We start from the raw sequence: 11219 nt of genomic DNA on the forward strand, positions 1-11219 counted from the left end.
CCAGGGAAAGCAGCAGAGGATGCCCAAGTGCTTGAGTCCCTGCACCGCATGGGAGACCCAGAAGAAGCTCCTGGTTTCAGATGGGCCCAGCTCTGGCTGTTGCAGCCATTAGGGGAGTGAACAAGCAGATGGAAGCACTCTCTCTCTCTCTCTGTCTCTCTATCTCTCAAATAAATAAGTAAATCTTTTTTAAAAAGAAATGAAATGCTATGTAGTAGTAATACATGAAATACTCAAGATGAGGCCTCCTTTTAAGCTGTGCCTTCTGATAATTTTACAATAAATGTGCTTTCTTTCTCGCTTTAAAATTCTCTTTCTTGATGAGTATCATTTTCTTCTTAAATGAGTCAATAAATTGATATGTATCAAGCTACACAGTATGCAAAGTAAGATTGTTGGGGGTTAAAACTACAAGAAAGGCCAAGCCTTTGGCCCCGCAGTCAGACGCCTGCTCCTGACATTATAGTAGCTGAGTTCAACACCTGGCTCTGGCTTCTAATGCAGACTGTGGGAAGCAACACGGCTGGCTCAAGTCGCTGCGTTCCTGCCACTCACACGGGTGCACTGGGTGAGTAGCCGGCTCCAGGCTTCGGCCTCAGCCCAGTCCTGGCTGACGTGAGCATTTGAATCAGTGCATGAACACACTCACTCTTCTCTCTCAGAATTGAATGCATGAATAATTTTAAAATCTGAGAAGTGATACTGGAAGTGTATGAACCATCAATGCGAAATGCACAAGTCAGCGTAACTGCTCTGGTTTTCAGGGAAGTCTCAGTGCACCGGGCCAGAGCTTCAAGTGTCCTGTGGATTGCTGTATGTGGGAACAAAAATCACAGGGAGGGGGCAGCACCGGCTAAGTGCAGCAACCAGAAGGCACAGCAACATCGCACAGCAACACGAAGGGGACTCAGTGGCCAAAAACTACTGCAAAGCGACAGTGGAAGCTGAGACCAGAAACTCGGACATGGGGCTCTTCAGTCCACAGGCGAGTCCACAGCAGGTCGAGGTCAGACAGGTGTGCCCCCCCAACTCTTCCAGCCTCCTCCTGGTCTGGACATGGGGATGGTAACAGTGACGACCCCAGATCCCTCCTTGCACAGGGAGATGGGAAGGTTCCTCTCACAGGGTGCGCACGTCAGGGGATCAGCAAGGTCCAAGTTCCTGGTACCAACCAAACCGGTATTTACTTGAATGGTGGAAATGACGGAGGAAAGAATCATCTTCCAACTGCTGGTTCACCCTCGCCCCCAAGTGGCTGTAACCAGCAAGGCTGGGCCAAGTCAAAGGCGGGAGCCAGGTTCTCCATCTGGGTCCCCCAACTGAACGACAGGGATCCCAGCACTGGGCCACCACCTGCTGCCTCCCAGAGTGCAAGAAGCTGGATGGCAACCAGAGGCAGGACTCCATCCTCCTCACTCTGACACAGTGACCAGGGGCGGGGCTCCACCCTCCTCACTCTGACACAGTGACCAGGGGCGGGGCTCCACCCTCCTCACTCTGACACAGTGACCAGGGGCGGGGCTCCATCCTCCTCACTCTGACACAGTGACCACAGGCGGGGCTCCACCCTCCACACTCCTACCTGGCAACCAGGGCAGGGCTCCACCCTCCGCACTCTGACACAGTGACCAGGGGCAGGACTCCATCCTCCTCACTCCTACCTGGCAACCAGGGGTGGGGCTCCACCCTCCACACTCTGACACAGTGACCAGGGGCGGGGCTCCACCCTCCTCACTCTGACACAGTGACCAGGGGCGGGGCTCCACCCTCCACACTCTGACACAGTGACCAGGGGCGGGGCTCCACCCTCCACACTCTGACACAGTGACCAGGGGCGGGGCTCCACCCTCCACACTCCTACCTGGCAACCAGAGGCAGGGCTCCACCCTCCGCACTCCTACCTGGCAACCAGGGGCGGGGCTCCATCCTCCACACTCCTACCTGGCAACCAGAGGCAGGGCTCCACCCTCCACACTCTGACACAGTGACCAGGGGCGGGGCTCCACCCTCCACACTCCTACCTGGCAACCAGAGGCGGGGCTCCATCCTCCTCACTCAGACACAGTGACCAGAGGCGGGACTCCATCCTCCACACTCTGACACAGTGACCAGAGGCGGGACTCCATCCTCCACACTCCTACCTGGCAACCAGGGGCGGGGCTCCATCCTCCTCACTCAGACACAGGATGCGGGTGTCCCAGGCAGCAGTGTGACCCACTAACAACACTTGCCCCTCTCTCGCTCGTTGTCAGTGGAAATTTCCACGGGTCATGAACGCCCCTGAGACCACTCATTCCAATTTCGCTGAAGACTGGGCAAAATACATTTAACTTATTTCTGAGAGTAGGGCTGAAGCATTTGTATGTTTTTTTATAGTACAAGGATCGACCACTCTCAAAGATACGACGCGTCTTAAAATACTGCTGAGACATCTGCTGCCTCGCTGAGCAGCCAAAAGCTCTGCTCAGCCAGGAAGACGCTCGGTTCTTTCACACCTCCGCGGGCCTCCTGGCCTCCTGAGAGAAGCTCCCCGGCGGGGTGGGCCGATGCTTCTTCCCCGACACCCACTGAGCCGGTCACAGCTGCTGCTGCCCTGAAGGGAGGCTTGACCCCATCTTGTAGTGTGGTTTAGTGGACACCACATGGTTTACCCAAGCCTCTATCCAGGACATCAGTGCAGATGGCTGGCCATACCCACAGCGTCCACAACCAAATGCATCTGAAAATATTTGGAATGCAGATTGAAAATATTTGGAAAACCTAACTGTGTCTGTACTGAGCATGTTCAATCTTGTTATTCTCATGAGTCCCTAAGCGATATAGTGATCATGTATGTACATTATGTTTGCTATCATAAATAATCTGAAGATGGTGGAAAGCACCCAAGAAGATACGCACAGGTTCGATGCAAATACAACACCATTTTTACATAACTGAGCATCCTTAGGTTTTGCCTCAACGGGAGGGACTGTGGATACCAAAGGATGACTGTACTTTTTATGTATCCCATACTATTTCTTCTTTTTTTAGTTTTTATGTATTTATTTGAAAGGCAGAGAAAGGGAAGAACATGGGTGACCTTCCAGCCCATGCCTGATGCCTGAAACACCTGGGGCTAGGCCAAGCCAAAGCTGGGAGTGTGAAACTCACCAGAGGACGGCTCTGTGGTAGCAGGGATCCAAGTGCTTGAGCCTCTGCCTCTCCCAGTGCACATGAGCAGGGAGATGGAACCGTAAGCAGAGCTGCGACTTGAAGCTAAGCACTCGGATTTGGGCGCAACCATCCAAGGAGCATCTTAACCACTGCCCAACCCTCACCCCGACCCAGTCTCCATGCCCTTTCCGTGAGCTGTGTCAGCAAGCAGAGGGGGTGGTCTGCACCCACAGCATCGGAGGCCATGTTTTATTTCAAACCAAACCAGCCTTGAGTTACATTAAGGAAACAGAATTAATCTTTTGGAACACAGCAGAACCCTGGTGCGATTCACATTGGATGGTCATTATCAAGGTTTTTTATGACACTTGACCTAATTTTATTTTACTTCCATTTCAGTAGTTGGTAATGTGTGCTTCCATTCTGATTTGTTTTGCTTTGCACAACAGCTAGTGTCATAACAGATACTGAGAGCAATCCTGCTCCTTCTGCCCCAAGGCACCTGGTGGTTGTGACAACCACTGCGAGCCGCCCTGTGAGTACGGGGATGACCTGAGCCCCTGGGGTCACTGTGTTTTGCATGAACATTGTCAGAACATAATTTGGTGGATCTCTTGTGCGACCTTTGTTTCTCAATTATGCTCTGCTTCTGTGACAAACACTAGCCTACTTCAAGCGAGTGTGATCAAGTGATTTCTTAGATAGCCAGTCATGTCATAAGTGAGGCTTCCTGAAACCCAGAACTGAGCTGAGCCAGGGTGAAGCAAGCCAGGTAAACCCAGAGAGAAGGAAAGAATGACCACTGCTCGGAAGCCTGGACCTCACTTCTGACACAGAACCCAGCAGACCTGACCGAGATGGCGTGGTCATGACAGCACACGCTCTGTCCACCTTCAATGGCATGAAATTTCCTACAGTCGCTACTGTCTCGCTGCACAGGTGAGGGAACTGGTTAACGGTAAGGAGCAGATGGTCACCCGCAACAGTTGGATTTCCAGTTTCACCACATAGTAGCTGCTTGCTCCAAGGCAAGTCACTTCTGCTTTCCAGTAGCAGTTTTCTTCCCTGTAAAATTCAAATAATAAAAGCATTAACTGCATGGGATTGTTGTGCGGGTTGAACACATGGGGAAGTATCAAAACCAGTGCCTGAGCCTAATGAAGACTGAACAAACATCAGCTGCATAGTGGAGATTCAGGAAGTGCTAGCTAATACAAGGGGTAGTTTCTATGCGTCGACGTGACCAGGCTACTCACTCACTCAATCCCATGTTATTCCAGTCTTGCGGTTGTTGAGCGTAACATCCACAGTTAGCTGTCTCTAAGGAAAGGAGGTGGGTCTCATCCAATCAGTCGAAAGACTCTCAGAACAAGACTGAGACTTCCTTTAAGAACAAATGATGTCTGCAGATGGCACTGCCAATCCCTGCCCAAGAGCTGCCAGTGGGCTTCCCTGGCCAGCAGATTCTGGACTCACCTGTCCAGACTTCACAATCATGTAAACCCATCCCCCCTCTTGACCAGCAGTAAAGCGTCACAATTCACTGTGGCCACGCTTTATAAAGCTGTTGTGAACACTGCATTCATTAGTCAATGTAGAACCAGCTGCTTCTGGGGAAATACAAGGTCACATTCCTGAAAACTGCTGCCCACAATACTTCATCAATTACCCAATACATTAGCATGTTTTATTTGTTTCTGACACTTTATTTAATGTGTTTTATTACAAATAATGTGTACTACAGTCACATTTGCTGTTTTATTTTTGTTGCCTTTGTGTGGGGGTCTTGTCCAAGAAGTCATCCTCTTCATCAATGTCTTGGAGTGTTTCCCGTATATTTTCTTCCAGCAACTTAATCGTCTCAGGTCTTACATTTAGGTCTCTGATCCATCTGAGTTGATTTCTGTATATGGGGAGAGGCATGGATCTAATTTCATTCTTCAGCATACATACATCCGGTTTTGCCAGCACCATTTGTTGGAGACTATCCTTACTGCACTGTATGGTCTGAGCACTTTTGTTAAAAATCAGTTGTCTGTATATATGTGGATTAATTTCTGGGCTCTCTATTCTGTTCCATTGATCTATGTAACGATTTTTATGCTGTTTTAATTACTATAGCTTGGTAGTAGCCTTTGAATTCAGGTATTATGACGCCTCCAGCTTGATTTTTCTTGTTCAGGATCACTTTGGCTATTCCAGGTCTTATGTGATTCCATATGAATTTTAGGATTGTTTTTTCTAATTCTGTCAAGAATATCATTGGTATTTTGATAGAGACTGCACTGAATCTGTAGATCGCTTTATTTAGTGTAGACATTTTAATAACATTGACTCTCCTGATCCATGAGCAAGGAATATCTTTCCATTTTTTGTGTCCCTGATTTCTTTCATCAATATTTGATAATTTTCATTGTAGAGATCTTTCACTTATTTGGTTTAATTTATGTTGGATTTTTTTTTTTTGGCTAGTGAGAATGGGGCTTCTTTCTTGATTTCTCTGTCTGTGGGTTCATCATTAGCATACACAAAAGCTACTGGTTTTGCTTGTTTATTTTGTAACCTGAAACTTAACTGAACCAGTTTATCAGTTCTAACAGCTTCTTTGTGGTGTGTTTAGGTTTCTCCATATACAACATTATGTCATCAGCAAACATGGATAATCTGGCTTCATTTTTTCCCATGTGGATGCCCTTTCTTTCTTTCTCCCCTCTAGTTACACTTGCTAAAACTCCCAGTACTCTGCTGAAGAGTGTCTTAGTGCAGATCACAGAAGAAGCTTTTAGCCTTTTCCCCATTCAGCAGGAAACTGGCTGTTGGTTTGTGATATGCAGCCTTTATAAGCTTTTGCACAGAAATATAAATGATCAGTAGAGTGAAGAGACATCCGACAGGATGGGAAACATATCTTCAAACTACCTCCTCCTCCTCCTCCTCCTCCAATCTGACAAAAGATTCATATCCAGAACATGTTGGTAACGTAAAAACTGAACAATAAAGAACCCCGACCAATCCAGTTGAGAAATGGGTGAAAGATTTCACTGACAGTTCTTAAAAGTAGAAATGCCAATGGCTAAGAATATATGAAAAACATGCTCACTATCACTAACCATCAGGGAAATGCAAATCAATACCAAAGTGAGATCTCACCTCACCCCTGTCAGAATGGCTAAAATCCAAAACACAGAGAGCAACAAATGCTGGCGAGGATTTGGACAAAGGGGAACTCTTGAACACTCTTGGTAAGAGTGGAAACTAGCGCAGCTGCTGTAGAAAACAGTGTGGAGACATCTTAAAATACTACAAACAGACTTAACGCATGAGCCAGCAATCCCAGGATCCGGGTGTATACCCAAAACGCTTGAACACAAAGTATCAAAGAAATACCACCAGGTTTTCAGCACCACTGTTCGTAACAGTCAAAATCTGGAATCAATCAAGGTGTCCATCATCAGACAAAAGGATAAAGAGAATGTCACACACATACACACTCACACACATACACACACACACACACACATACATACACACATACATACACACTCATACACACACACACCCATACACACACATATACACACATACACATACACACACACACCCATACACACATCCATACACACACCCATACACACATACACACACACATACATACACACATACACATACATACACATACACACATACATACACATACACACATACACACACCCATACACACACTGGAATATTACCCAGCTATGGAAAAGAATGAAATTCTATCATTTACAGCAAAATGGATGCAACTGGAGAACATCATATTGAGTGAAATAAGCCAAACTCAGAGAAGCACACATTTCTCCCTCATATGTGGGTGCTAATATTAAAAACAACAACAACAACAAAAAAGCAGAAAGAAAAAAGAAAGGTATGTCTGTACATACCAGTATATTTTCAAACATACTCTGGCAAAACTTGGTTTCATACCTTTGTGAAGCCTATGGTTAAGAATGTTATACTATTGGGCCAGCGCCGTAGCTCACTTGGCTAATCCGCCTGTGGCGCCAGCACCCCGTTTCTAGTCCCGGTTGGGGTGCCGGGTACTAGTCCTGGTTGCTCCTCTTCTAGTCCAGCTCTCTGCTGTGACCCGGGAGGGCAGCAGAGGATGGCCCAAGTGCTTGGGTCCCTGTACTTGATGGGAGACTGGGAGGAAGTACCCAGCTCCTGGCTTTGGATCAGCACAGCGCCGACCGTAGCGGCCCTTTGGGGGGTGAACCAATGGAAGGAAGACCTTTCTCTCTGTCTATCTCACTGTCTATAACTCTCTCTCTCACTCTCTAACTCTGCCTGGTAAAAAAAAAAAAATGTTATACTATTATAGTTTTAATGATCTATAATTACTTTAACATTTACTGTATATGGGTAAAACAGTCATTTTTTCATTCAATTATTGTTTATAGTCATTGTCTATAATCCCTCTAAACTAGGGTCTTTTTGCTTTTTACTTGTTAAACTACTTATCTGGTAAAGTATTAAGCGTTTTTTACTGTAATGTAAGTGTAAAATATGATATCTTAAAAACAACAAGTAAAGATAGAAATGGAGAAGGCAGGAGGGTAGGAGGGAGAGAGACGCAAGGAGAGGGGAGGAAGGGGATATCATTAAGTTCTTAGAATTATGTCTGTAAATCACATTGAATTTGTAAATAACAATTAAGAATTAAAGAATTTTAAAAATTACAATGCATTCTACAAGCTTTGATTTCAAGCTGGAGGCTTTGGAGGCCCTGTGCACTGTACCGGCTCATGGCCAACTTCCTTGTAAAAGCAGCCAGCTCACTGGCAGAGAGAGTCTGCTGCCCACATGACCCTTCTGCTCAGCACACAGCAGGTGTTTTAACTGCTCTGCAGGCTTCTCACCTGCAGAGGCTGCCTGGCCCAGACGTTTAACACTGCGCGTGCTGTATCACCTTCAGAAACCTATCAGCCGGCGTTAGCCCAGAGGGGCTGAACGTCTTCATGACTCTGGCTTACACAACCTTACCTTCCATTTCTTTGCTCTCAGCCTCGGAATAGCACTGTCCACTATGCTTCCTTTACGCCAGTCATTACCTCAAACTCACAAATATAACCCCTTTTCCAACAAACCTGCAGACCTGGTGTTGGTACTGTGCACAACAGGGACTCTGCTCTCCCTCCCTCTGGTGGTACTGCTGTGCTGGTTCATCGTCACTGAACTCTCAGCCAACAGCACTAGAACTCAGCCTGACAGAGACTACCTAACACGTGAGCTCTCCTCACAAAGCACAGCACGACCGCCCTGTGCTCGGGCACACTACTGCAGCACAAGGCTCTGGGGCCATCTGAAATAGTATGATCACCCAAGAAAGCTCAAAGCACAGTGAAAAACCCTGGCACTAAGCTGACAGAGAAAGGCCTCAGAGCCACATCTTGGTCACCGTCTGCCGTGAACGCGTGCTTAGGGCAGCTCTGCTCTGCTCTGTGCACGTCCATGAGTGACCACGAAAGCATCCTGAGTGTTGACTTGGTGGTGACAGAAACACTTCAGCAAGTAGATGAATTTGCAAATGTGGAATCTTTGAATAATGAGGGTCAAGACATAAATATACACACAAACACACATATACACACACGTATATATGCTCACACACATACATATATACACAAGTGTCTTCAACAAGTTCATGAAAAGTATATACTGTGACTAAACTATCCATGGATTTCACCAAAATAAACTTTGTTAATTTCATGTTTCCATAAGATTCCTGAAGCCCCCTCCTGTGTGTGTGCTCCCCATTATATATCCTAATTGTTCTGTTTCTCTGGGAGAACCTTGATACAGCTGGTAAGCTTAATCATTCTCAAAATGTCTAAATTAATCTGCAGGATTTTTTAAAAATTGGAATTCAGTAGTATATCTGATTAGTAGGTGTGAAGTAAATATGAATAAATATTTGTATAATTAAACCAGCCAAAATGTCTTGGTTTCATAGAGCATTCTAGCCTACAACGTGATCAGAATGAGGGAAAGTTAACCCATGTGTAACATGGGGCCACGTCCCACAGGGTGGCTGCTCACCACGGGGCACTCCCATCTGGGTGCAGCCTGCAGTACCACATGATCCAGAGGGTGGCGCTCTCACACCCAGACAGGAAGTCCATGTGCAGCCTGGATTGCCTCAGGGGCAGCATTGGAAGTGAACCAAGGACAAACCACCTACAAGGGAGCTCACGTCAAGAAACAACCACTCCTCTGCAGAGCTGCAAAATGAAGCAAGGCTCGAGGGCTGGGAGGACAAAGTAAAGGAAATGGATTGCTTGTTTGACAGGAGGAAAACAGAGCTGCGGGCAGTTAGGAGAGGTTTCTCACGCAGGATCTTCCAGGGTCAATCTCATAGAATTCTAATGGAAACCACAATGGCTTGCAACACAGAGGAGTAATCATTCCAAAGAGAAATAATTTTAAAAAAGAAGAAGACTGTGTGCTCTGCTGAGGAAATAAACATTAAAGTCATTTCTGCATCACATGGATGCAGGTTCTTAACAATAAACTTGACGATAAGAAATTGCGAAGCAGGGCTGTTGAGAATAGCTGTGCCAGTGAAGGAAGCAGAGCAAGCAGCATGAAGGCGCACGCGGTGCTGAGAACAGAAGACGCCCCCAAAGTGCCGTTGGCTGTAACTGAAACGGCAGCACCCTGAACACATAGGCCAATCTGCTTATAAATGTCGGGAGCAAGAAGGAGCATTCTCGCCAGAGAACGCACACAGGAAGCACAGATGCTGCGGAGAGATGTATTTGTCTTCCAGAGTTAAGTAGAGGGAGGAAACAAAGTTGTGATGAGCAGCTTGACAGAGAAAAACGCAAGGCTGCCCGGAGCACTGGGGAGAGGAGGGGAGAGGAGGGGAGGGGAGGGGAGGGGAGGGGAGGGGAGGGAAGGAGGGGTGAGGGGAGGGGAGGGAGGAACAGCACTTCAGAGGTGGGAAATGTCAGCACTTATCAATCAGACTGCCACGTGGTGGGGGCAGCTCCCAGCACAGCCGGTACGCTCCTGCTGTCTGCACCTTGGCTCGTCTCCTCCTGCAGGGCGGCAGGGCTAGCATGCTGGAGTACCGCAGAATGAGGGTGTGCGACCTTCCAGCTCTGGAGACTTGCAGGGAGTTCCAGGACCCAGTCAGCTGCATGTGCGCGCGCTCAAGGGCAGACCAGCTGCACACAAGCAGCCACCCCATGATGGCTGCACACAAGCCACTCCCAAATTCCTGACCCCCAGGAACTGAGAAAGGTTATAAAGGACTACTGCGCTAAGCCATGACATTCCGAAGTGATTTGTTAAACAGAGCAGGTATTGGGAGTGCAATCAGCCAAGGAGATCAAGGATAAAACGCCAATGCGTTAGGAAGTCAGCCAAGGAAAGTAAGGCAGCACAGACAGGCTGCAGGCTTGTGCACGGCCACGTGACCCGACTGGGCGGCTCAGGGGGTCAGCGGCAGCAGCGAGACCCCGCCCGAGGTTTCCATTCATAAATCTCAGTCGTGTGCCTTTTCCGTGGCTCTTCGGCTACTTGGGTTCTGATAGAACGGGCAGGAAACGGGTTAAACAGAGCTGCAGTTGTCCGAGATGAGTATGAGCACAGGATAGAGGAAGGGGCAGGGATAGAAAGAGAACCACAGACTCCACCCAGTAAGAATCTTAGCGAGAGGGCCAGGCCAGAGGCCTCGCGGGATGGACAGACAGCGTCAAGGAGGTGAGCTGAAGGGAAGGTGCCGGGGGTCAGGCGCCAGTTTGTTTGAGATTTTAGAAGCACTGCAGCCTTTGATGGGCATCAATAGGAGGAAATGATGACGATTATTCTGAAAATACCTAACCCTTATTATGCACGTACCATTTCCCAGACAACATTTTAAGGACTATTTATGTATTCATATTTCTGCTCACAATAAGTCCCCATTTTACAGACAAGTAAGGCATGGAAATTGAAGGTGTTCCACACTGCCTAACTCAGAGGAGGATCACTGGGATTCAAACCCAGGCAGTTGGACTCCCAGAGACACGCCTTCCTGACCC

General features: G+C 47.6%; 1 long non-coding RNA gene across 1 annotated transcript; it reads right to left on the reverse strand.

The window, feature by feature from the left end:
* Positions 1–4838: 4838 nt before the first annotated feature.
* On the reverse strand, positions 4839–10351 carry LOC149124764 (uncharacterized). The gene is made up of 2 exons (XR_016213677.1): positions 10217–10351; positions 4839–5056 (listed from the first exon to the last, which is right to left on the reverse strand). It is a non-coding gene; the product is annotated as an uncharacterized LOC149124764 (long non-coding RNA).
* Between the last annotated feature and the right edge of the window lie 868 nt (positions 10352–11219).

The sequence above is a fragment of the Oryctolagus cuniculus genome, chromosome 9 (genome assembly GCF_051225735.1).
Source record: "Oryctolagus cuniculus isolate XC-2025 breed Fujian yellow rabbit chromosome 9, ASM5122573v1, whole genome shotgun sequence".
In the NCBI taxonomy this organism is placed as follows: Eukaryota; Metazoa; Chordata; class Mammalia; order Lagomorpha; family Leporidae; genus Oryctolagus; species Oryctolagus cuniculus.